Genomic DNA, 25,422 nt, shown 5'->3' with positions numbered 1-25,422 from the left:
CACAATCCCACTTGGTCATGATGTATAATTAAAAAAAACTATCAGTTGTTTGTATGACTATTCAAATAAGATTTTTACATTGGAAAATATTTTGATGCCTTATAACTCACTTTTAATCTACAGTTTCCCTCTTGTTTTCTCAAATTCAGTCATTTGCATTATAGAATTCCCAGCAGTTTGGATTTAGTTGATTTCCTTTTCATATTGTTATGGAAAAATGTGTCACAGCTCAGTTGTGACAGCAACCTGGATCCAGGCGAGAGACCTGGAGAACTCAGGTTTATGACGCCAGCAGCCAAGAGGCGTTAACACTCCAAGCTCTAGGCCCCGTCTTTAGCTTTACACAGGCCTTTATAGGCTGCCAGTTTTACACTTTGCAACATCATATGCAAATAAAGTATAACAGAAGTTGACCAACCAGGAACAAGCTTTGTAGAAATAGACCAATCAGGAGTGAGAGAAATAACCAATCAGGAGTGAGTTCCATGCAAATTAAGTACTACAAATGGACCAATCAGAAGTTAGGGAAGTGGACCAATCAGAAGTGAGAGTAATAACCAATCAGGAGTGAGCTCAGGGAACCAATAGAATTTTAGGGGTAAGTAAGCCGTTTCAGAGGCAAAAAGGGAGATAGAGCTGCTGGGCCAGGGAACTGGATGGCGCCGGCAGGAGAGCAGTGGCCTTGCTTGGGGGTCCTGCCGGTCTCTTTATGGGGCTTCCCGCCTCAGCATTTTAATTTAACTTGTTCCTATGTCGGCAGTTGGATTCAGAGGCTTAGTTTACATTTAAGTTGAATTGACTGATTTGTTTGGGGGCAACACTACTTCACAGTTGGCGTGTACTTCCATCAAACAGTACATAATATCTCCTTTCTCTCTCTTTGTGATGTCAGAAGCCACTCGTGTTCGTTTCTCCAATATATAATCTTATTAATGGTACAGATTTTGATTTCTATTTCATCATTCATTGGCTGGGATAGTTCTATAAAGAGGAAACTCTCTCACTAGTTATTTGATACCCAAGGAAAGAGTTTGTCTAGGGAAGGCAGGATAAATATTTGAGTCTTTCCTTTTAATTCCCAGTTTTCAGAATCATGAGTTAATTCCTGTAGTAACTTTTTTTAAAAAGTACCATTTTGTATTCCAGGATTTAAACATCTTGCTATATTTTAATCCACTGCTCTTACGATCTTTGTTGTTGCTCTTGGCACCCCCTCTATGACTGCTGAGTTCCCATTCTCAGTGGCTCAGCCCTCATATCTTTATTAGCATCCTTGCTTTCAGAGAAGAGCGACTGCTCCTGTTGCATCTTGCACACCTGCTGCCCCAGGGGTGGCGTTAACCATTCCTCAAGGAGCCTTGGTCCCTTTTAGTGGGAAATGCAGAGATTGCAATCTGCACACTTAGGAGAGTTTTAACAAGAAAATGCAAATGGCATGGGGAGACCAAGCCTGTGCAGACCGGCGACCCGAATCACGTGTGGGAGTTCCGTGCATTCTGGATTGTCAAAATATTCCCACAGAATGGCTTTGTTTTTCTTCTGCTGGGGGGCCCCGAGGTTGCACCCATCCAGGACAAGTTTTTACATTCATTTCTTGGCCTACGATTCCCTGGACCACATTCACAGTGCAAATCTGGAATCTTCACTCGCATGTGGTAGGGCTTGAGGTTTTGATTTCTCGTGGGAAAGCTTCTTCTTCCCATTTGGAGCCCCAGGCAGATGGCAATCCTGCTTGACACATCCCAGGACTGGCAGCTGGAATTCCTCTAACCTCCTCTTTTCACAGGGCGGGCTGCTCGTTTATGGATAGCCCTTCCGTTCTCACAGCGAGATGCTGGGATCTCGGTTGCCTGGGTGTGTCCACGTTCCCCTCTCCCACCCAGAATATCCCTGGGCCTGCTTCCAGGTGCTGGGGCACTGGGAGTGTAGTCTTGCTTCTGTCTGAGTCTCTCTGCTGCATTTCTGGTAACTAAGGACCGACCCTTCTCTCTTCTGAGCTGGGCGAGAGGTTTTTAAGACAGTCATACTCAGCATTTTAAAATCTATTCCCTCTTCTGCCTTCTTCTTAACCAGAGAACCATAACGTTCTATGTTCCCTAACTTCTTTCCGCCTCTGATGGGGCCGCATTTTCTCCGTCAGAGTGGGGAGAGGGGCACGGGTCTCTCTCCCGGGCTGCTGGCTCCCTGCCAGGCTCCTTGTGCGCAGGGAAGACGCCTACAGCTGGAGGCTTTGATTTCCGTGACATTTAACACATCAGATGCGGTGACCTGCGTGGCCTTTGTCCTGCCTCCAGAAGGCTGGGTGGGGTCCACGTGTCCCCAAACACCGGACTCAGAGGGATGTGGGCTCCTGGAGCGCAGGGCTACCCCCCGGAAGGACGGTGTCTCCTTCTAGGTGCTTGGCAGGCGTCTTGCCATCTTCTCATTCTTTACCAGGTCATTTTTTTGGGAAAAGACATTAAAAATTTTTATTAAAAAAGTTTTGTGGGGTTAGGTAATTAGGTTTGTTTGTTTGTTTATTTTTAATGGAGGCGCTGGGGAGTGAACCCAGGACCTTGTGCGTGCTAAGATGCACTCTATCGCTGAGCTACAGCCTCCTCCAAAACAGACATTTTTAGGAACATCATCACTAAATACTGCATGCTTCCTTATCAATAAACTATTTTCCTCTGAAGGAAGCGCAGACGCGTCTTCAGAGACACCAGCGCCAAGCGTGCCGCGGCGCGTCTGGATGACCCTTGGCCGGCTGGCGGGCCCGGCGGCGGGAGCAGCGATGCTCGCTGGAGCTCCTCCCAGCTGTGAGCACAAAGGCCGGTGTTCTCCCCTTTCCAGGTGAGCTGTTCCCTCTGACTCGTTTTCTTACTGATTAAGGACGGCTGGTCCCTTTGCTCGTCATTACAAAGCTGTTGTCTGTAAACGGTCCACCTCTCACTTCCTGGTTTTCCCCCACTTTCGGAAGGCGGAGGCCACAGCCGACTGGCTCAGAGCCTCACACCACGCTTCGTGCTCCCCCTCGGGCGCGAGTCCCACCTGAGAGGGGCTTTGGCAGATCACACGTCCCTCTGCTTTCAATGGTACAAAGGACCCCTCCAAGGGGGGTGGCAGGCGGTGACGGACTCTGCGTAGCTACAGGAGATGGTGACATTTCCTGTCACCTCACACGGTGCTCGGTCCTGAAGGAGCCAGCAGGCAATGCGTGCTCAGCGCGGGTCTGTGTGAACGGCGCGCTTGCAATAAAGACACGAGAGGTTTCCTGACGTAGGATTCAGGGAAGGGCGTTGGTGAGACGGAGCGAACGCTAGGCCTGGATACGGAAGGTGCAGGGGAGCGTCCCGCTCCCACCCTTGGGCGGCGATCGATCCCGGTAAATTTGTTTGAACTTATCACCGCCTTGCCTCCGGCTCAGGATCCAGGGACGCCTACTCCACGGGGGTCTCACTGAGGATCAAAGGACAACACCGGGAGGAGGGATGGGCATGTGCTCAGCATGCAAGCGCCTGAGGCCGGCAATGACCCTGACAGCAGGCGAGACTTTCCGGGATGGCCGTGGACGTGACGTGTTCTCTGGTTCCCGGCAGAGCCAGCTCTTTCAGACTCCGTTTCCCCACTGCCCGGCATCCTAGTGGCACCTGCTAGGTTCTCAATAAAGGCTCCTTCACGTGCAAGCAGAAGGTCTGATGCAAAAGTGCGACCATGACCAACCTGACTTTGTCCCTTTACGTTCGCTGTAGGAGTCGCTGCCTTGCAGTGCCGATCAATGCAGGCAAGCAAAGCCGGCCTCCCTGTGCGCGGCAAGCTCTTCCCCGGCATCCACACCTACGGTTTTCATTCGGCAGCGGTCCGCTCCCCAGGGGCCAGCGATATTTGGCTCCTGCTTCAACACTGAAGTTTGGAGGTGAGGGATACCCTCTGCCGACCACGGACAATTTGGGGGACCCTTTTCCTGGTGCTGGAAATGGAGACACAAAAGACAGGTCCCAGCTCTCCTGGGGCCAGACCTTGGGACTCTCTAGGGCTCCTGCAGGAATAGGGGTCGGGGGTCCCCTCTGGAAAGAGATGGACACGGACGGATTTATTTTGCCAGAAGCTTGTTTTTGCATCACGGCGGAAAGATCGTTGGATTCGGAAGTGACCCAGTGACAAAGTGGTGCTTGCCCAGCCCACATGGGCGGGCCCTTGCGTCCCTGCACCGCCTTCAGCTGCAAGTTGGGAGCGGGAGTCTGTCCCTGACAGGCCGCTGGCTGAGTCCACTGGAAACGGCGGGGCCTGGGGAGTGTCGCTCAGCCCTTCCTCCCCGCTCCCTCCACTCCACTGGGTTGACACCAGGTGGCTTTGCTTCCCCGCGGCCATCCGGCTTCCTCGAAATGCCGTTTCCTGTGGAACAGTCAGCTTGGGCCGTCTTACAGCTTTTCCTCCGCAGAGCAGGGCCCGGGGCACTGAAAGAACTTTATTCAGCTCCCATTGCACGGGCTGCAAGTTTTCCATTCGGGGAGACTTCATGCATTTATTATGTCTGACCAGGAGACTCCCACTTCCCAAATCAAGGACCATTCGTGAAAACGGTCAAGAGATTTTTAGCTTCAAATCCAGAAACAGTGAAACCGACCAACACAACAGAGCAGCACGTTATCCCAGAGGCTGACTGTCACAGGCCTCAGAGTTTGTATGCAGGTGGCGTGTAATTACGGCAGCAGAGGTGCAGAAATGCTGGTTAATTGCTTGAATCTTTTTCTCCTTCCTTCTTCTAAATGCATTTCAATTTGCTTTTACCAGGAATTAACCAGGAGCGCTGGCTGTCTCAGAGGTTACCATGGGGCACCCTGCGTCTGGGGGTGTGCAGGGGTTACGGGATGCACCCTGCGTTTGGGGGTGTGTAGGGGTTATGGGGGCACCCTGCGTCTGGGGGTGTGCTGCAGGGAACTCAGACTCTCCTCCTTCCTGTCACCCCGGCAGCACTGCTTTTCCTAAGAAGGGAACTGATACAGGCTGGGGTTTAACCGCCAGCAAATACAGGGAATCTGTGCCTTCTGCTTTCCCTGGAGCCGTGCCCTTCCCGGTATGGGCGTGGGGCTGCCGTGTCTGTTTACAGATCTCTCTCCTTCGCTGGTTCCCCAGAAATCACCAGGGTCACGCTGGCATCCAGCAGACGGGGCCACAGGGAGGTGTGCCCTGCCGTTGCTGTAACAGTGAAGGGTGATCTGAATCGCAAGCCCAGTTAACACGCTTCCCGGCATGAGTTCATTGTCTTAAATGTCAATACGTATCGTAAATTCCTTGTAACTTCTTAGCTTTCTCGAAGAGGCAGTCTCGCTCACTGGTGCCTTGCCCACCGTAGGCACCTGAAACCAAACCCGCCGGCCACCTCCCCCTCCCCGTCCATTTTCCCATCGACTGACTCGCTCCCACTCACAGTGTAAACGCGCCGTAGTAAACCTGCTATTCGCCCCCTCCAGCTGCTGCCTTGTCTCTCTGCACCCCTTCACGGCCAAACTCCTTCAGTGATTCTGCTCTCGCTTCTTTTCCCGTTCTCCCTTGAGTCCATGCCAGTCACTTTTATTTTTTTTCCCCTCCAAGGTCACCGTTGACCTCGACATGGCTAAATCCAGCGGTCAGTCTTCAGTCCTGGCTCCAGCTCCACCTGTTGCTGCAAGACAAGTGCCCCCAACTTTAAACAACAACACACGCCTGTGAATCAGGATTTTGTTGGTGGGCTGGGCCCAGCTGCATGGTTCTAGATGGGTTTTTCGTGCGGTTGAGGTCGGACGGCAGCTGGGGCTGGGGTCACCGGAAGGCGAGATGGGGCAGTGCCTCCAAGATGGCGCACGCAGCACGGTTAGCAGTCGGTGTTGCCTGTGGGCTGGGAGCTCAGCATGAGCCTTGACCACAGAACCTGCACATGGCCTCTCCCTGTGGCTTGGACTTCTCACCCAGTGATGTTGGTGTCCAGGAGAGAGTCTTCCAAAGGTGAGCGTTCCAGGGACAAGAAGCAGAAACTGGGGGGAGGGTACAGCTCAGTGGTAGAGCGCATGCTCAGTGTGCACGAGGTTCTGGGTTCAATCTCCAGTACCTCCACTAAAATAAACAATAATAAAGCAAAAATAAAATTAAACAAAGCAAGACAAAACAAAAAGAAGAAGCAGAAACTGCCAGGTCGCTTATGGGTTCCACCTACAACAGGCACGGGCTCCTGCTGGTCAAAGTGTCACAGGGTCCACCTGGATTCAAGGAGGGTGAGAAATGAACTTGGCCTCTGATGAGGGGGTGACAAGGTCACATTGCAGAAGAGCGTTTGGCATGTGGGCCCCTCCCTCCCCTTTGAAACAGGATCCTCAGCATCTTTGCGGGTAGGACTCTCCACATCTCCCATCTCACTCGCTGCTTGTTCTCAGCATCTGTCCTGGCTTCCACGTGTGCAAGGAGATGTTTGGGCCGAGGCCATCAGTAAAGCGAGTGAGACAGCCACGCGGGTTTCTGGGGAGATAGTGTTCCGGGCAGGGACAAGGGCGGGTGAGGTAGGGGCTCACTTGGAACATCGGAGGAACAGAGGACGTTCTCAGGGATTCTGGAGTGTGGTCAGTGGGGGGCAGGGAGGCAGGAAGAGTCTGGGGGCCCCTATATGGACTAGCCCAGCCTGTGAATGTGGCACCGTGGACGCCCTCCCAGGGCCTGACTTGTGCCAGGCGGTGGCATCCTGCCCCGGTGCCCTAGGAGGCCGGCTGCCGCTCACGCTCTGATGGAAAAGCATTCAGCCGGTCTTCAAACACATCTGCAATACGGACACCGACAGAACACTGGGCGAAAGAGGAGGGAGAGCCTCACCGCCCTGTAGGTGCTGAGAAGTCGCGGAGTCTAGCTCACGTCCTCGGGTACTTACGCCGAGTTTGGAGATTCACGTGCGCTCTTCCATCTTGTTAGAGCCTCCGGGTCTGCCGGTTCCTGCTGTGCTCGGGTCGGGCTGTCCGCTGAAATGGTTTTCCTCCTCTGACTTCCTGGAATGGGTTTGCTTAAGGAAGTCAGCTTGGTGAGTTCGGCTTTAACCCTGGCACGCGCGTGGGAACCTCATGATGGAAGCAGTGTGTCCTGTGAGCGCCTGCCCGGCAGGGCTCCTGTCCAGACGCTGGGACTGCTGGCCCGCGTCGCGTGCGCCCTGGCTCTGGGTCCCGCTTCCTTAGCTGCGCGCTGGGCCCTCGGGAGGTATCCGAGGTTTCAGAGCAAGAGAATAATCTGAGAAAGACACGACGGCTAGAGGTCAGGCCCCAGTTCCCGAGGACAACGCTGCTGCTCTCTGTTTTAAATTGGATTTGTCTTGGAGACTGCGGTCTTGAAGAAGAAGGCATCGTCTGGGTAATTTTTCCCTCTGGAAGCTCCCTGGAGCCTCCTGGCAAAATCAGACCAGACAAAGAAGTGGAGAGGGGAGCAGATGGGCGCGCTCTCCAATTTAAGTTCGAGTGGGTCTCAAGGAAATGTGCAGGGACAACTGAAAAGGACCTAAAATGCCATCTTCGGAGGATGCCCTGATTGGTTTCCGTGGACAGAGCTGCCCTTCCTTTGTCATCACATTCCTGAGTAATGGAGCTGCGGGTGCGCCGCCCTTCGCTTGATCTGGGCTGAGGAGGGGAGGGGAGGGCCTCTCATGTGCTGTGAACTGAGCTGTGTCCCCCCCAGACTCATCTGGTGAAGCCCTGATCCGCCCTGTGACTGTCAATGCAGTCTCTAAATAGAGAGAGGGCCTCTAAAGAGGTAACTGGGGCCAAATGAGGACATCAGGGCGGGGTCCTAATCCCACAGGACGGGTGGCCCTACGGGAGGAGACATCAGCCCCCCCGTGCTCCCTCTGTGCCTCGGCAAGAGGCAAGGTTGTGTGAAGACAGCGGGAAGGAAGGGGGCTCTCACTGGGTCTCCTGGCACCTTGATCTTGGACTTCCAGCCTATAGAATTGCGAGAAGTAAATATCTGTCTTTTAAGCCACCTTAATCTGTGTTTTTTCAAAAAATTGAAGTGTAGTCAGTTTACAATGTTGTATCAATTTCTGGTGTACAGCACAATGTTTCACATACATACATTCCTTTTCATATTCTTTGTCATTATAGGTCACTATAAGATATTGAATATAGTTCCCTGTGTTGTACAGAAGAAACTTGTTGTTTATCCATTTTATATAGAGTAGTGAGTGTCTGCAAATCTCGAACTCCCGGTTTATCCCTTTCCACCCCCCTTTCCCCCTGGTAACCATAAATTTGTTTTCTATGTCTGTGAGTCTGTTTCTGTTTTGTAAATGTGTTCATTTGTCTTTTTCTTTTTCAGATCCCACATATAAGTGACATCATATGGTATTTTTCTTTCTCTGTCTGGCTTACTTCACTTAGAATGATGATCACCAGGTCCGTCCATGTTGCTGCAAATGGCATTATTTTATCATTTTTCATGGCTGAGTAGTATTCCATTATATAAATATACCACAGCTTCTTTATCCAGCCATCTGTCAATGGACATTTAAGTTGCTTCCGTGTTTTGGCTGTTGTAAATAGTGCTGCCATGAACACTGGGGTGAAGGTGTCTTTTCGAATTAGAGTTCCCTCTGGATATATGCCCAGGAGTGGGATTGCTGGATCACAGGGTAAGTCTATTTCTGTTTTTTTGAGGAATCTCCATACCATTTTCCATAATGGCTGCACCAAACTACATTCCCACCAACAGTGTAGGAGGGTTTCCTAACCTGTGGTAGTTTGTCATGGCAGCGTGAGTCGACTGAGACACATGGAATCAAGTATCATCGCAGGACCAAGACAGTGAAGGGGTGAGGGACAACATGGACATTCATCAGCCCCCACTGCCTGCCAGCGCCAGGCTCCACGTCCACAGGAGGCAGACCCACCCACGGCCACGTGCTCCCACCCAGGACCCCGGGGGGCTGCCGTCGCCTCGAGCTGGTGCTTGATTCCTCCCTGGGGTCATGATGGATGGAGAATTAAGACAACCTGCTCCCGAGTGCAGCAGGCCCCCTGCCCCGCTGCATGCTTCTGTGTTACAGCTCCCAGTGTTCTCTCTGCCTTCAAGGCTTTTGTCCCCTCAAAAAGCATTTCTTCCCATCACACCCCACCCACTCAGTCACTCACGAATCCATCCTCAGCATTGATGCATTTGCTCTGTGCTGACTTGTCGGTTGCCACCAGGAGCGAAGACCTGTGATGGGACATACTGAGCCCTCAGTGAGAGCTTGGTTGGGCGTTGGCTTGGCCTGGGGAGTGGGTAACAAAAAAATTCTTTTAGGGGATCATATCTCAACTATCTGACCAACAGGACAAAGAGTACCGCATATGGCAGTCAGAATACTGGCAGCATAAGAGTAGGGCTAAGTCACATCTGGGGCAAGAGAAGCTGGTCCCGGGCCAGGAGCTGGACCCCCTGCCCTGTGACGCGGCCTCACCACGCACAGGCTGTCCACGTGATGCTCGTGAGAAGGGTGCAGAGCAGATCACAGGTCCTCTGCGGAGGCGGTGGGGTCCTGACACGAAGCTTTCCTGGTCCCTCTCCTGGTAAAAGTCCCTCATCTTCCCTTTGAAGGAGTGACCAGGAGAGACAGAGAATCACCCCTGGGCAGCTCTCTTCCCATGGAAGGAAGATTCAGGAAACAGAATCAGTGCTGCCCCTTCCCTGTACAGTCTAGTTAGGGACACAGAAGGGAAATAAATGAAGCAGCAAATTAATAAAGACAATTACAGACTGTGATAAATGGTGTGAAGCAAACAGACAGCGCGCGGGGAGGAGGCGAGTTGCTGGCGAGTCTGTGCTTCCCCCAGGGTAGTGAGGAGACATGTAAGGTTGCTGTATCAGGAGCCATCATTGCTGACAGTGTGGGGAAAAGCGTTCAGAGGCAGGGAACAGTGCATGTGGGGTCTGGAAGTGTGAAGGAGGGTGGCGTGTGCTTTGGGAAACAGAAAGAAAGCTGAGATCACAGCACGGTGGACAAGAGGAAAGATGGAGGGGAGGCTGGTGAGGTGGGGCTGGGTCAGCCCCAAGGCGAAGACGCGGAGCGGGAGGAAGCCGGGGGAGGCCATCTGGGGTGCCGTCACGTGGCCCAGGCAAGGGCCGGGCAGTTGCACTGGCCCGTTGGCAATGGGGATGGAGAGCTGGGGGCAAATGTGAGACATGGCGTGGAGGTGGAGTTCGCAGGCGTCACTGATGGACTTTGCATGTGGAAGAGGAACAGGTAAGCACCAGGGAAGGCTCTGCACTGGAGCTGCGTGCATTTGGCTCTGGGTGGCGGCCAGAGCGTCTCAGAGATGGCAGCAGATGTGCAGGAAAGTGACAAGTGATGACTGCGGGCTTCCTCTGAGCTTCAGAGACCCTCAAACCTAGGGATTTTAAAATTCACTGGAATGAGGGCTCGTGGGAAGGTGTGGGAAGAAGGTCAAGTTGAAGGTCAAAACGGTGCCCCACGTTACTGCTTCATTTTCCTGTGTTTCCTCTTGTTGCTCTGCAGGGGCCAAGGCAGTGATCCATGTCTTAGGGCCTTTATAAAATATTAATAGACGCATACTTTTGTTTTCCATTTTACTTTTCTGGAAATATCTATTTTAAGAAAGGCTTGAGAGGCTTCCAAGTCCAAGGAAATCTAGTCATTCCTTAATCCGCCGAGCAGGTGCCTTCAAAGCAGCTGCGGAGCAGGAGTGTTTCCACGCTGCCCGCCAGCCGGCTCGGCTGTCGTCCGGGAGACCGGCGCTCTGCGGACCTCCTCGGGCCTCTTTCCAGTCCCTTCTTGCTCGTCACGCCCCACGTGGGACGCCGAATTGCCAGGAGATTAAAGTGCTCGTTTTTACCTCTAGCAGGAGTCCCTGAAGGGCTTTAAGGAAAAGCATGATTCTTCAGTAAATGTGCAGATTAATCCAAACGGCCGTTTTATTTGGGACTTCTTTGGTACGGCTGGCTGAATAACGCACTCCCTGCAAGATGCCCACATCCCAATACCCAGAGCCTGCAATGTTACATGACGTAGCAAAAGTTCCTTTGAAGATGGAATTGACTTAAAAATGCTGCGATGGAGAGATTATCCTGGGCTACCCGGGTGGCCCAGGGTCATCATCGGGTTTCTTATCCGAGAGGGGCAGTGGAGTCAGAGCTGGAGTTGGAGAGAAAAGACGTCAGGAGGGAAGCAGAGGTTGGAGCACTGTGCTTTGATGATGGAGGAAGGGGCCACGCGAGCCAAGGAATGCGAGCGCCTCCAGAAGCTGGAAAAGGCAAGGAAGCAGAAATTCCCTGGGAACTTTCGAAAGAAAGACGGGCTCGCTGGCATCTCGGGTTCAGCCCAGGGAAATGCACTTAAGGCTTCTGACCTCCTATGAGATGATAAATTCATGTTGTTCTAAGCCACACAGTTTACGGTAGTTTGTTACAGCAGCGAGAGGAAACTCAGAGGCCTAGAGCATTAATTCTGCAATGATCGAATCTCACAGGATGGACATTTAACTGTGTGTTCTCGTAGTTCACTGCTCTGCGTCATCCCGTATTTTGTAGTTCGTAGTTCATCTGGGCTGATTTTCATGCTTGGTCAGATGATTATTTATGTCCTTTCCCTAACACAAGAGGAGGCTCTCAGCTGACTGCCATTGTTTGGAATGGGCGTGAAATTAGAATCTAAAATTACCTTGTTACTCGGATCTCTGTAGAGTGGGCATAAAGTCTGGAAATAATGGTAACATTATTTTAATTTGAAATGAATGTGGATAAACCATTGAGTACGCATTCAGCTATGTTCCCAGAGTCTGTGAGCACCTTCTGGAACCTCTGCTACTGCTGTCCAAGGGACCTCCTTACTGCAGCTTCCAATAAGCAGCAGTTAGCCCTTCTCACTAGGGTGGGCTTCATTTATTTTACTCTCACACACACCCCCACCCACACACACACCCCCACCCACACACACTCATTTTGGGCTTTGATTCTGAAAATAACTTTCAAAGGTTAAGAAGGACCCGGATGTCCGTCACACAGACACACGCCGTGTCTGCGTCTGGGTTTGCATGCTGACTTAGGGTGCTGCTCCCACTAAATGAAGGCCAAAAGGCCAGGAAGCGAGGAGTTGGCAAGGATTTAGTGAAGAGGGTGAGGGGGCATGGGCTCCACTCAGGGCACCACCGACGTGGGCGTGCGCAGATCCGGGCGCCCACCCAGTCCCCCTTCTCTGGCACGTGGCCGAGGCAGAGGAAGCTTGAGACGGGCGGGGCTGGGTCCCTGCACCACTGCTGGAGGAGGTCCCCCTGCCCATCGGAACAACCACTTTTGATTTGATATGAATACAAAGTAAACTTCAATTATGTCTGGCTAAGCCACATGCTATTTGGAGGGTTTATCTGATACAGCAGCTTGCGTTTCCCGAACGAACACGTCCCCCAACAACACAAAGAAATGAAGGTGTGAGATAGCAGAGAGGGCCAAGTGCGAGGCAGACCTCGGGGAGCGGGGCGGAGTGACCGGCTGGCTGCGTGGGCGTTGCTGTCATCCATCCCAGGAGCCGTCCTGAAGCTGACACTGGCCTGAGAAGACGCTTCCAGGCAGGGACACGGGCTGGCACGAGGGCCCGAGGTTCAGGGCACCCGGAGTGGTTGAGAAGCAGAGAGACCAGGGCTGTGCTGTATTGGCCGAGGTGGTAGGAGCAGCATCCGGAGATGGAGAAGAGGGCCGTGGTCGGAGCACGGGGGCTGGATAGAACCAAGAGGAGAGTGGGTTTTGTTCCAGGAGCAATGGGCACCCCACAGGGTGCCGCGGGGCAGTGTTCTGTTCGCACGCGTGAAGGGTCGCTTAGGTGCGCAGGTGGGCAGCCGCCGCGGGAGGTGGGAGGCCAGGGAGCAGCCAGGGCTGTGGTCCAGCCAGGGGACGGCACAGGGTGGACATGGAGAATTGGGGCATGTTTTGGAAAAAGAGCTGACGGGACTTGCCCAGCATTAAGCGAGGGCACAGAAGAATCCAGGGTGCCGCCTGGGTTGCTGACTGAGGACCTAAGACAGAAGGGCTTCCAGAGAGGCTAAGCCCGGGCTCGGAGGCGTGGGGCGTCCTGAGCCAGCGAGCGAAGCCTCGGGATTATTAATATCCTTGGCAGAGCGTGGTTATGGGACAGACATCCTCTGTATTTGTTTTATTGAAATTAAAATACAGAAACATCATCCATAAAACAGGCCCCCAGGCGACAGCTTCCTGTTCTAAACCCAACGCTGGCAAATTAGTTTCTGCAAAGCGACACCACCTGTCACATTAAATTAATGCGGCCGATTTGTATTTTATGGGGTCTGTAGCTTTATAGTGCTTGACTGGAAAATTATTTTGGTTTATAGTTACAGAAAAGCTATAAAGTGCATGAAATTCTTACCCAATTTCACATTGTTACATATTTACTTCGCGTTACAAGGAGACTGATTAAGTCAAGGCAGCAGACCCGTGATGAACTGCTTCTTTTAAAGGGAATGTGGTGTCGTTCAGGCTTGGTAAACACGGCGTTGCTGACCTGCTGAGAAATGCCGCCTGAGTCCGTGCTGGGCACACAAAGATGGCCCTGTTGGTCGCTGTGCGTGGAAGGGTGGCATTCTGCTAAGTGAGGGATGTCCCCTGTCCTGCCCCTGTGGGGACCCACTGCACGCATTTGTAAGATGGCGGTCGTCAGTGGGAAAGGCTGTAGCTCCCACCTTGGCTCCACACGGCCGTCCTTCATCCGGGGAGTTTACAGAACGCTGAGGTCTGGACGCTAAACCTGCAGACACAGAGAGTTCATCTGGGGGAGGTCTGGGCATTGGAAGCTTGAAGGGGTGGTTGGAAGGTGCAGGCAGGCTGGGACGCAGGTGAGCAGAGCAGGGCCACCTGGGCCTGTGCTCAGTCTGATGAGCCCATCTCACTACACTCGTGGAGAGGTGGACGGATGACATGAATGTCACCAGGAGGCCACCTCCTCAGAAGGATGCTGGATGTCCCGTTGGAGCTAACCACCCCGTTGGAAATGAAACAGAGACCTCATTCTCTCCACAGCATGTGTTTTGACCAAGGAATAAGAAAGGGCAAACACAGTCTGAGAAATTTAAAAACAAGACAGGAAATAGGAAATTCACCTTCTGAGCTTTGAAAGAAACATTTTTTTAAATTAAATCCCCAGGTCTAGGGGGGACCCCAGAATGAAGTGTATTTCTGGGAAGACGGCAAAGCAAACGGGCAGACGCTGTGGTCTACGCCTGGGGCCAGACTGCCCGATGGGGTGGGACTGAGCTGGGGCTGGGGCTGATCCAGGCATCTCTGTGAGCAGCATTACCAGAATCTTCATGTCTCTGGTCCAGGCTGGAAGTCACCTTGCCTAGAATGTCTCTTTTATTTCACCTCTTTGTGCAAACAAATGGTAATTCTCCACTCCTGTGTCTTGCTCGCTGCTTCCCCACTGTGTTTCTCACGCTTTCCGAACACGTTTACTTATGTTCTCCCTCCCTTGTAGAGTGGATGGGGGGGTGGTCCTCAGAACATCTGAGTCCTCCCTGCTCCCTTACTCCTTACTTCGGTGCTCGGATACAGTCGGCACCCAGCAAGTGTCGGTGAGTCACAACCCAAACCACTTCAGCATCCTCGTTCTTCCCCAGAGGGCTTCTGCTCTGGGCTTCTGTTCTTCCAAAACACAGTTGTTCGCGTGGGCAGCGGGTGGCCTCCCTAGGGGGTTGTAAGGGCCACTGGCCATTGCCGGAGGTTCTTAGGGAGCTGGAAGGTGTGTGTCTGGGTGGCAGGTGTCCCGCACAGACTCGGCGCTTTCTGGAACTGGCCACAGCAGCTGCAGCTGGAGTTGGAAGTGGGTGGCAGGAAGTGACTTCGGAAGATTTCTTAGCATCTAATACCCTCCACGTCTGCGTCTGTCACGTGGGTGGCTTGGAACAGACCGTCCTCAGAGTGCGGCTGTCAAAGGGAGATGGTGGGAGACCAGCAGCTGACGGCCCCGCAGGACCTGTGGGATCAGAACTCTGCTTTTAAACAAGCTCTCCAGGGGATTTTCATGCATGCCGAAGTTTGAGAACCACTGGCCTAGAATTTCTTCCATCTTTCTCATTCTATCCTCTGCGTTTAATCCTCGAATGCATAGTTATTGAGCTTCCCCTGTGCGAGCAGCACTGTGCGGGGCTCTAGAGAGATGAAGATGAGAGGCAAAATCTTCGACTTTGAGAATTCCAGCATCTTGGGAGGGTCAACATGCAGACCCTTGTCGTGCGGGCCAGGGCTGTGAAATGGAGCACGGGTACAGGGGGAGCAGAGAGAGGAGCACACACGTCTTCTGGAGCATCACGATGGGAACGTACAGCCATGTTTTTTTCCATAACATCGCAGTGCTCTGCAAAGTGGTCCCGTTGTCCCCGTTTCACACCTCTGATGTAGGGGCCATGCAGCTGTCTCTACAGGAGGGGGCATTTGAGCAGGGCTTTGGAGAATGAAGGAAAGCTATCCTAGAGATCTGGAGTGAGGCCAGGGGTGAGGGGCAGGGCAGGTGGGGCCAGGACCACTGGTGCCTTGTGGAGACACTGCCCCAGGGTGCGGAGCAGCCACTGGAGACTGCGTGAATGTGAAATGAAATTTTGCTGTGTCCATCCGCTGCCAGCGGGGTGTTGTTTGGTACAAAAATCAGCCTGACTGATCACGAGCACTCATGGAACAGACTGGCTCTCAGTGCCTCCAGAACCCAGACAGGTCTGGTGTGTACACACCTGGGTGTGTAATGGGGCAAGGAGCCAAGAAGAAAGCTCTAGGAGGTGGGTGACTAGGTCAGCTTCGTGTATTTTAAGCGAGGTGAGCCGGAGAGCTGTCAAGAGAAACAGCACGTAGATAAATGGCTCAGTTCCTGGGTCTTCAGGACTGAGGCGTCGTAAGCGCATTGACTTTGATGTTGCCCAGGAGAAGGGGTTTTAGACACAGACTCCAAGGTGTCCCAGTAACCCGTGGACGGTTGAGGAGCACCCTCAGAAACAGAGACACAAGAGAAGCCAGGGACACACGGTCAGAAGACAACTGACGGCTCTCTGGAGAAGCCTGCGGCCAACAGTGACAGATGTGATGCAAGAATAAGGAAGGAATTAAACCTGACCCTTGGTTTACATGCAGGAAAGGTCCTGGGGGAGCACTTTTGGGGAACAGTCAAGGGTAGAGCAAAAGGATGGGGCTGAGGCGCACCTGAAGTTGAGGCGGCTGATGCAGTTTGCACAGGCACGTGGTCCGATGAGGAGCCGCCCTCAAAGCCTAAAATACTGAGAGCATAGATGGCACCCAGATGAAGAGTGAGGGGCCGCGGGACCTGTGCTCCGACCCGGCTCCACAACTTACCATATATGTGACCTTGGAGAACTGCTTAAGCTTTCCGTGCCTCCGTTTCCCTCATTTGTGAAATGCAGTGGTCATAATAACAGTCTCACGGGTAACTGAAATGTGAGCTCAGCCAGCGCCTACCCAGTGTGCAGAAGTGCCTGGCACGCAGTCGGTGGGAAACGGGCGAAATGCGGCTCTTTTATCTCACAGCACTTCATTAGGTGCGGGGAACACCGCGGCATCTCAAGGCTCCTCTTCTCGGAAACTTTAGTGGCAGCTCACTTGTCAATGCCAGCCTGCACTACATTATTTTTCAAGGTTGTCTAGTCGAGAGTCACCTTGGGCACTTGTTAAAGAGAGAAACTCCTGCGCTCCACCTGAGACGTCCTGACCCAGATCCTCAAGGAGGCGATCTCGGGAATCAGCTTCCTTCCTCAGCACGTCCACAGGGATTCTCACCGTCCCATGAGGAAGAGAAATTACTCTCAGACAAAATGAGGCACGTGTTTTGAAGAAGATGGGCTCACAGGACTTCAGGGGCCAGTTGGCTTTGGTTAAGTCCCAGGGGGAGAAATGGGGCAATATTTGATTTAGCAAAAAATGAAGGACCATGTGGGAGTGATGTCGGCAGGGTGGCAAATTAGGATGTTCCAGGTCCTCACTCTTCTACAGAAACATCACGTAAATAACACAGAATGCAGACCAAAGCAGCTTTGCCGGGAAAATCTAGAAACCAGTTAAGGATCTGCAGCTACCTAAGCAAACTCTCAACCAAGAAAAAGCCACACTCCAAACAGTAGGAGATGTTGTGCTGTTTTTGTTCATCGTTGCACCATCCGCCTCCTGGTGAAGCACCACAGTCAGGAAGGAGCTGCCCAATTCCCAGTTTTTCCCTTGGAAAGAAGGGAAAGACTTATTCACGAGGTTCTGGCTTGTCCAGGGGCTTGGCTGGTTCTGTCTCACCGCACTTGGAGCACCGATGTAAGTGATGGCATGGTTTGGATATCAAGTCGGAGCTCCCTGAAAGCAGTGCCAGGTGCCAGGGCAGGTCAGAGCTGCAGGGAGGCTTCAGACCCAGGAACACTCGGGGCGAGAGATTAGGGGCAAAGAAATACACAACATCAAAAGAGTATCTAAGAGTCTGAGATGAAGCAGGCCCTTCTAGAGATCTCGTTACCAAGACCTCCTCTACAGAAAACGCTAAAGGTAGTCAAGACTCTCACTTTGGATTTAAAGAGGTGCGTAGTTTGGAAGTGAAAGGCTGGAAAAAGATGTTCCACGTAAATAGTCCTCAAATGAGAGCAGGGGTGGCTATAGTAACACCAGGCAAAATGGCCTTTAATTTGAAAACCGTTACAGGAGACAGAGAAGGATATTGTATAAGGATGAACGGGTCAAATCACTAGGAAGATATAGCAATTATAAACATACATGCCCCACACACCAGCCTTCCTAAATACACTGACGGGGTGGAATGGAGAGATGACAGCTCGGCAGTCACAGTCAGCGACGTCACTATCCCACTTTCAACAGTGGGCAGAAGAACCAGACAGCAGATCGATGAGGAAGAGAGGACCTGCCAACAGGACGAGACAACCTGACCTCACAGACGTATACAGAAGCACTTAGCGCACCAGCAGCAGCAGGGTTCATACATTTTTCTCAAATGCATACGGAACATTCTGTAGGAAGGCCGTGTGTTTGGCCGCAAAATAATGCCATCTGCAAGCAACATGGATGGACCTGGAGAACGTGGGAAATCTGGAGCCCTTGTGCATTGCTGGGGGGAAGGCAAAGAGGTATAGTGCCAATGGAGAGCGGTATGGCGGTTCCTGAAACATTAACAATAGGGCTATCCTGTGATCCAGCCACTCCACTTTTGGGGACAGAACTAAAACATCGAAAGCAGAGTCTCAAAGTGGGGTTTGTCCACGTGGGTTCCTAGCACCACTATTCACCACAGTCGAAAGGAGGAAGCAGCCCAGTGCGTCCATCGTTGGCTGAGTGGACAGACAAAGCATGGCAGCTGCGTGCAGCGGAATATTACACAGCCCCAGAAAGAAAGGAAACGTGACACACGCTGCTCGGGACGCACCTGAGAGCGTTCTGCTAAGTGAGACAAGCCAGTCCCAAAGCACGAGGCACGCACTGGGCACGGGACCGAGAGGGGCCAAATTCCCAGAGACAGGAAGTAGCGCGGTGGTCGCCGGGGGCTGGGGACGGGGCAGAGGGGCACGGGGAATTGTTCAATGGATGCACAGCTCCAGTTTCACAAGATGCAAAGAGTTCTGGAGATGGATGGCGGCTTTGCCTGCACAACAAGCTGAACGGACCCAATGCTGCCGAACCTCATGCTGAAAAATGATTGGGAGGGTAAATTGTGTTACGTGTATTTCAGCACAATTAAAAAAAAAAGATGGAGAGTCATGCGGATGAGGGAATCTATCAAGTTGGCAATGGAAAGACCTCCATCACCCACGTGAGGGAGTAACTTGGCCGCTGAGGTTTGGCAGTGGTGACTCGCTGTGTGGGAAGCTTGGGTTAAAGAAGGACTCTCTGGCAGGGAACCAGTTAGGAGTTAGCCGAGAGACCTGTGGTTCCCACAGGTTCAGGGGCATCAGAATGACCGGAGACCCACACACATCTGGTGGGTCCAGGGAGAATCTGAGAACATGCATTTCTAACAAGCTCACAGGTGATGCCGATGTGGCTGGTCCAGGACCCCACCATGAGCACCACTCTTCCTGGGAGACGGCCAGGGCTGTCAAGAGGTGCTGGAAGCCGAGCGAGCAGCCAGCCTGTGGCCTGGCAGGGCGATGTCTGTGTCCTTTGTGGGGTCTGGACACCTGGGCCGGTCTGTTTACCCTTGCGCCGCAAGGCTTACAAGAAGCCACCTGATGTGGATTTGCTGCCCACTCACAAGCACAGCATCGCTGCATAAACAACCCCAAATGGTCCGTTTCCTGGACGTTCCCTCCCCGCCTGCCCCGGGGGCAGCAAAGCTGAAACCACCCGCCTCTCTGAGAAAGGCTTCCTTGTACTTTATTACCCGCTTTTATGGACTCTGTGATACGAGTTCTGACCTCGATGAGCATGTTCTCGTCTGTCACGTGACCTGGTAAGAAAATGGTCTGCACACTATGGTTCCATGCTTTGATGCTTGTTAGGGCTGAATGCAAGCGGCTGCTTTGAAAAACACGGAGTTAATAATTCTCCAAGCCGGAAGCCGGGATCTGCGCCCCGGGGAGGACTGACTGTGCTGGGAAGCCCACTGAGACAGCTGGCCCTTGGCAGGCTTTGCAGATGCGGGCAGCAGTGGCCCCTTCTTTCCCACCTGGGAGAACGCTGATTCTGATGGCCTCCATGGCGGCCGGGAAGACAGCAGACCGCATTCTGGGAACCTCCACCCTCAGAGCGTGCTCTGGACAAGATACTGGAGCTGCGGATTTAGGGCTAGTCTTGTTTCGCCTTGGCTCTGGTGTCCAAGAAAGACCAGTTCCTTTTTCTGGGCATCTATCAAGTTGTGAGGTGGGCCGTGGCTTCTGGCTCACGAGCTCCCTCTGGTCCTCAGCACTGGGGAGCTTGCAGCCACAATCTGTCTCCTCAAGCAAGGCCATCTCATCAGTTACTGATCATGGACCTGTGAGCATCCAGAGAGCAGTGCAGAGTGCCTCTCTGCTCTGTCTCCCTGTGGTCCTCTGCTGGGTGTGGGCTCCGCAAGGCAGCAGGGTGGAGGCCGAGCCCATGGGCTCGGGGACGAGGCAGCAGGTGAGAGGACCCCAGCTCCCGGGAGCCTCCGGGTGGCACAGCTCTCCTCCTCTGGACAGCGTCTCCCCTCTAGGGAGTGATGCGTCATCACAGGAGAGCACCCGTGCCTGGCACATAGTAGGCGCTCAAGAAACATCGATTATCATCATCATTGTGACACCTCGGCCTGGGGAGCTCGCCGGTCTCCCCCCGGGCTCCCTGAGCTCTTTGCAGGGCGGAAAGGTGCATCCATGCCCGTGAGGAGCTCAGTGCGGGGAACAGTCACCTGTCCTCTGTTTGGAGAACCCGAGACACGCTTCACGCTGGATGATTACGGAGTGAGGTCAGGGGTCAGGAGGGGAGGAGAGCGGCTTTGCTCCCTAGGGCAGGCTGCCATTCCCTGCTGGCACCAGGAAAAGCATACTCAGACTTCTTGGCGAGAAGCAAATAACTTTTAGCCCCGGGAAAGCTGGCTCAGAGAGGGGGCGCGGGCGCCGCTGTCACCGCTGGGAAAGAACAGGCCTTCTCGGGAGGCACCGCGTCAAAGGTGATGAAACGCGGCCCTCCCGGCGCCGCCTCCCCGCGGAAACTGCGCTCCTGCTGGGGAGGTGGACTGATGGACGACACAGCTGCGGAAAGAGGACAAAGGTGTCCCAAATTCTGGATCCTGTCTCTAAACATGCAAGTCTCCACATGGAAAAGGAGGTGCCTGGGCGGCGCGTGGCCCCGGGCGCTGTGACGGGTGGGTGGCTCACGACAGCCGGGTGTCTCCGTGCAGGGCGTCATGCACGGCCCCACCTCCGGACAGACCTGCCTGGGTTAGGGGCGGTGCTAAGGGCAAGGCCGTCTCCAGAGGAGGGAGGGCGGAGCCCGGGGCCCTGCAAAGGCTGCTGCCACGACAGAGGGTGGAGTTTGCTTGGGGACGAGGGAGCGGCGTGCCCTCTGCCCCTCTGTCTCCACCGCTCGGCGGGCTGTGTGCGTACGGGGGCCGTGCAAGGCCGTGGGCAGCGGGATAAAGTGCTTGCGGGTTTTTTTTTCCCCCAATTTGTGGATCTGCCTCAGTAAAGAGGGGTGATTTCTCTGGGGCCTATGTCATATTGGCAGTCAATCTAGAAAGCTTGTGATTACTTTTAGGCAACAGGGGTTTGGCACGTGCATTAACGTGTCTCTGTGAATTTAAACACACAGCCTATAGCCATTACTGTGATCAGATTCAGAGTCGGACATTTCACGTTACTTTTTAGGAATGAGGTGTGCGCTCAGCATGTTTGAATGGGGCGCAAAATCTTCTCACATAAATCAACAGTGTATCTTTGCAACGGAGGTGAAATCTTAGGACAGTCTTGCAGGTGTTTTTAACCCAAACTTCATGCTGAATGGTCCTGGTTTGGCAAGTAAATTTCCTTGTCAATTTATTAAATTATTAAATGAATATTTAATTATGTTTGGCATTGAACCAAATTCCTACAGATCATTATTTAAGCTGAACTAAATTTAAGTACTTTCTAGGTGACTCTGCCCACTTGCCAAAGTTACCAGTAAGCCCCCCACCAAAAAAAAAAAACCGTTCAGGCCAGTTTCCCAGTCACCCCTAGACAGGTGCAGAGAGAAAAATTTGAGTTTTTTGAACGTGGCCAACTCAGTCTGCTATCTTCCTGAGAAGTGAAACTGCTCAAATATATACTTGGAGTCTAAAAATGTACACATTCGAATCTCAGTTTTGTATTTTTGAAAAGCAAAGACATGGAAGAGCTGGGATGGCGTTTCAAAGCCCAAACGTGTCAATATTGAAATACACGTGGAAAGGCAGTTGCAGTAAATGTCTGCCTTGGAATTGCTCTCGATTAAAATCCTGAATGCATGGGACATGCCTTGTCTCAGGGGAATATGCTCCATGTTGTAGACAAGGCTGTGAAAAGTTCTTTTGCTAATTTTAGGTTATTGATCAAGGCACCGTTTTAATTTGAGATTTCACTGTTGATGTTGGATCATTTTAAGTTTCACTTTGGAAGTAAATTTTGGATTTTGGAATTGGCTGTGTGTGTTTACTTGTGGGGCGGTCACTGACCTTCAGGTGGAAGCAGAGGGTGAGATGTCACGAGTTTGTATATCTCTGCTTAAGGGACCCGTATGTCGAAAGTCACGGCACCATATCTGGGATGGAACAGTCAACAAAATTCCTCCTTAAATACTATCCCCAAGTCAGGCATCCAGGTCTGCGCGGTGTGTTAGATCTCATGATTGCTGTGGGTCGGGGTTCTGGCAGGGCATAGCTGGGTGATTTTTCAGCTCCAAGTAGCATGGGCTGAGCTAGCTTGGTGGGACTCAGCTGGCCATTGGGTGTCTGGGGGTCTGAGCTCTTCGTTCCCATATCTGGCAGGTTGGTGGGGTGACTGCAGGCTAGATTCCACTAGGACTATGGCTCAGAGAGTCTCAGCACAGCACCTGATGGTGGCAGGCTTTCCAATGCTGCTTCAGGGGTCCCCAGGAGGGTCCCACGTGGTGGGGAGGGAATCCAGCTATTTCATAACAAGTAGACCCAGAGCCACCTGGATTCAAGGGGGAGGGGACGCAGACCTCCATCCCTCCGTGGGGGGTGATGTCAAAGCAAGGCAATCATCTTTAATACCCCCCAAGCTGGCTTCATCCCAGAGTGAATGTTAGGCATGCTAGGGGTCGTGAAGCCCAGGGTCTGGGCCAAACGTGCCTCCCTTCTCTTCTGGGGTGACCAGGTTCCGAGGAAAGCAGCACCAAGCAGTAGTGCAGGAGTGACCGGGTGATGAAGATCAACACACGTATAAGTGGTCCAGCTCAGCGGCAGTCCTTTACCATGGCAGGTGGTCTCCATATTCCTTTTTCCCTGGTGGCCACCCTCTGCCCCTTGCCCCACATTAGTGCATGGATTTTCTGACTACAAACTAGCAAAGCAGGAGCTGGTCCTCATGGTCCCCATTAACGTGGCTTCCTGGCCCTGACTGCATCCACCAAGTCTCACTTTGATAAGAACGTTTCTGCTTGAAGCCCCAGTGGAGAGTGTGGAGAGAGAGAGAGAATGTTCAGGAACAAGCCAGCTCTGCACAGACAGCTCCTGCTTCCTCGGGATGGATCCTTGGCATGTAATGGCCAATAGGATGTTGAGAAGACTTGCGGGGACTTAGGAATGGGCCAATGAGGAAGCTGGTAAATGTCAGCGGGAAGGCGCACAGCTCCAGTTTGGCCCCTTGAGTTAGATGTGTGTGACGATGTGAAGCGCACTGACACCAGATGCCCTTCGAGGAGACGCCCGCTGTCCCCCTGCTTCCCCCACCCACGAAGGCCCCTCAGGACTCCCCTGGCGACTTGGGTCTCTGCTGCGGGGTCTTTCGCCCTCTTATGTCCCTCCTCTCAGCAGACGTGCACAGGCTCCTGATGAGCTGCGTGCTCCCTGAGGACCCACGGTGGGTGTAAACCTGTTTGTGGTCATTCAAGTCCCTTGCAACATGGCCACTGAGCACCTGCTCACGTGGTGGTCACAGGCAAAGAGAAGCAGCACAAGAACATAAAGACGCAGTCTACAGAGAGAATTGTAGCTCCCAGAGTCATTCACAGACATTGAGGAGATGCTGGGATGCAGAGCGTCCTTCTAGAAGCTATTTCGAATGTGATGCTGGTAAGGCATGTAAAGACTCTCACATAGAAAACAGTCGATGAACTTTAGCTATTTTTTTTAAACACTTTATGTTTCCCTTGATAATTGCATTTTAGAATAACTTTCTGTATCAGCAGTTTAACCCTCCTTCCTGTCGGTCCTCTCCAGTGACATTCGGTTCAGACTTCCGTGTTACATACGCAACCTGCAGGGCCATGCCCCTTGCCCAGGTAGGGAGGTAACTGGTGTGAAAATGTCTGTGGCTGAAGGTATTTAACACACGTGAGGTGGTGCTGACAGAGGGTGTCTTCTTGGTTTTGAAAGAAACCTTGTGTGATCTTTCAGACAATGACAAAGTAATGAATAAATTGATGTTTTTCCCTTTGGCTTTGATTCATTTTGGAAGGCAGGGATTGTGGTCCGTGGTACCCTGAACATCAATTTCCCGGCTGTGTGTCATTCAGATGCTCAGGAAACGCTGGTTGAACATCCTTTCTTTACACAGAGCCCAGGTGCTTTCTCGGGAAGACCAGTGGTGTCAGCCTGAGATACAATCCTTTGTCCATCTCCTTCCAACCCTTCGCCAGTTCTGTAGGTGAAAAATTAGCCCCCTGACATCCTGCTGTGTTTGGGTCTGTCTTCTGGGTGTGTAGGCACGGTCCTCCGTGCGTGAACACACCAAGGGAAAGAGGAGAAATCAGCTCTCTCAGTGGCCTTAAAAACCAACCCAAGTCCTGTTGATTTTACCCACAGGCCACAGCCCCTTGGGTTGTTCAGAACTGGGGCCTTCTTGGGTGTCAGGGACAAACGACTGTGACTTGGCAGACGACCATGCGAAGACACCTTACTCCTGTCCTGTGGCAGGCACTGTAGTTACTCAGCCATCTTCTCCCCGACTGGAAAGTACCCCAGAGGCTGCTAATTTACTTCCTTAAGGACTACCAGAGAAATTGCAGCAGAAAACGCCTTACACTGGAGGAGGTCTTTTGTGCTTAGGGTGTCTGTTTGTTGTGGAAAAATGTGTGACAGCTCAGTTCTGACAGCAACCCGGATCCTGGCAAGAGACCCAGCAGCACTCGGAGAGCTGGAGAACTCAGGTTTATTACACCAGCGGGGTCAAAGGAGTTAACACTCCAAGTTCTGGCCCCTGTCTGTAGGTTTACACCGGCTTTTATAGGCTGCCAGTTTACACTTTGCAACATCCTATGTAAACGAGGTATAAGGAAAGTTGACTAATTAAGAACAAGCTTTGTAGAAATGGACCAATCAGGAGTGAGAGAAATAACCAATCAGGAATGAGGGAAATGGACCAATCAAGAGTGAAGGAAATAACCAATCAGAAGTGAGCTCAGGGAACCAATAGAATTTCAGGGGGTAATTAAGCCGTTTCAGAGGCAAAAGGAGCTAGAGCCGCTGGGCCGGGGAACCGGATGGCGCCGGCAGGCGAGCAGCGGCCCTGCCTGTCTTTTTATGGGGCTTCCTGCCTCATGTTTCCCTGAAATATATATCCTATTGAAAAGGGAATCCAAGAATTGGACCCTCAGGGGATACGAGGAAATGGAAGAACGTATACATCCCCAAACGTGCACAATAGGAGGGGCGCCCTTGCTATCAGGAACCCGCACAGTGAGGGTCTCAGTGCCCCCTTACATGAGCAGAAAGGCGCCAGCCTCCACTGGCCTGGGTTTGATTTTGGATTGATGGAAACGTTTTGGAACTAGGTAGAGGTTGATGATTGC

The 25,422-nt window shown here is 52.5% G+C and overlaps 1 long non-coding RNA gene across 1 annotated transcript; it reads left to right on the top strand.

Annotated features, from left to right (window-relative positions):
• Positions 1-204: 204 nt before the first annotated feature.
• LOC116660775 lies at positions 205-25,422 on the top strand. Its single transcript, XR_004316397.1, has 3 exons — positions 205-235; positions 10,417-10,422; positions 24,713-25,422. It is a non-coding gene; the product is annotated as an uncharacterized LOC116660775 (long non-coding RNA).

Source organism: Camelus ferus, chromosome 31 (genome assembly GCF_009834535.1).
Source record: "Camelus ferus isolate YT-003-E chromosome 31, BCGSAC_Cfer_1.0, whole genome shotgun sequence".
In the NCBI taxonomy this organism is placed as follows: domain Eukaryota; kingdom Metazoa; phylum Chordata; class Mammalia; order Artiodactyla; family Camelidae; genus Camelus; species Camelus ferus.
The sequence above is the reverse complement of the archived record's forward strand: the minus strand, read 5'-3'. Positions and strand labels throughout refer to the sequence as shown.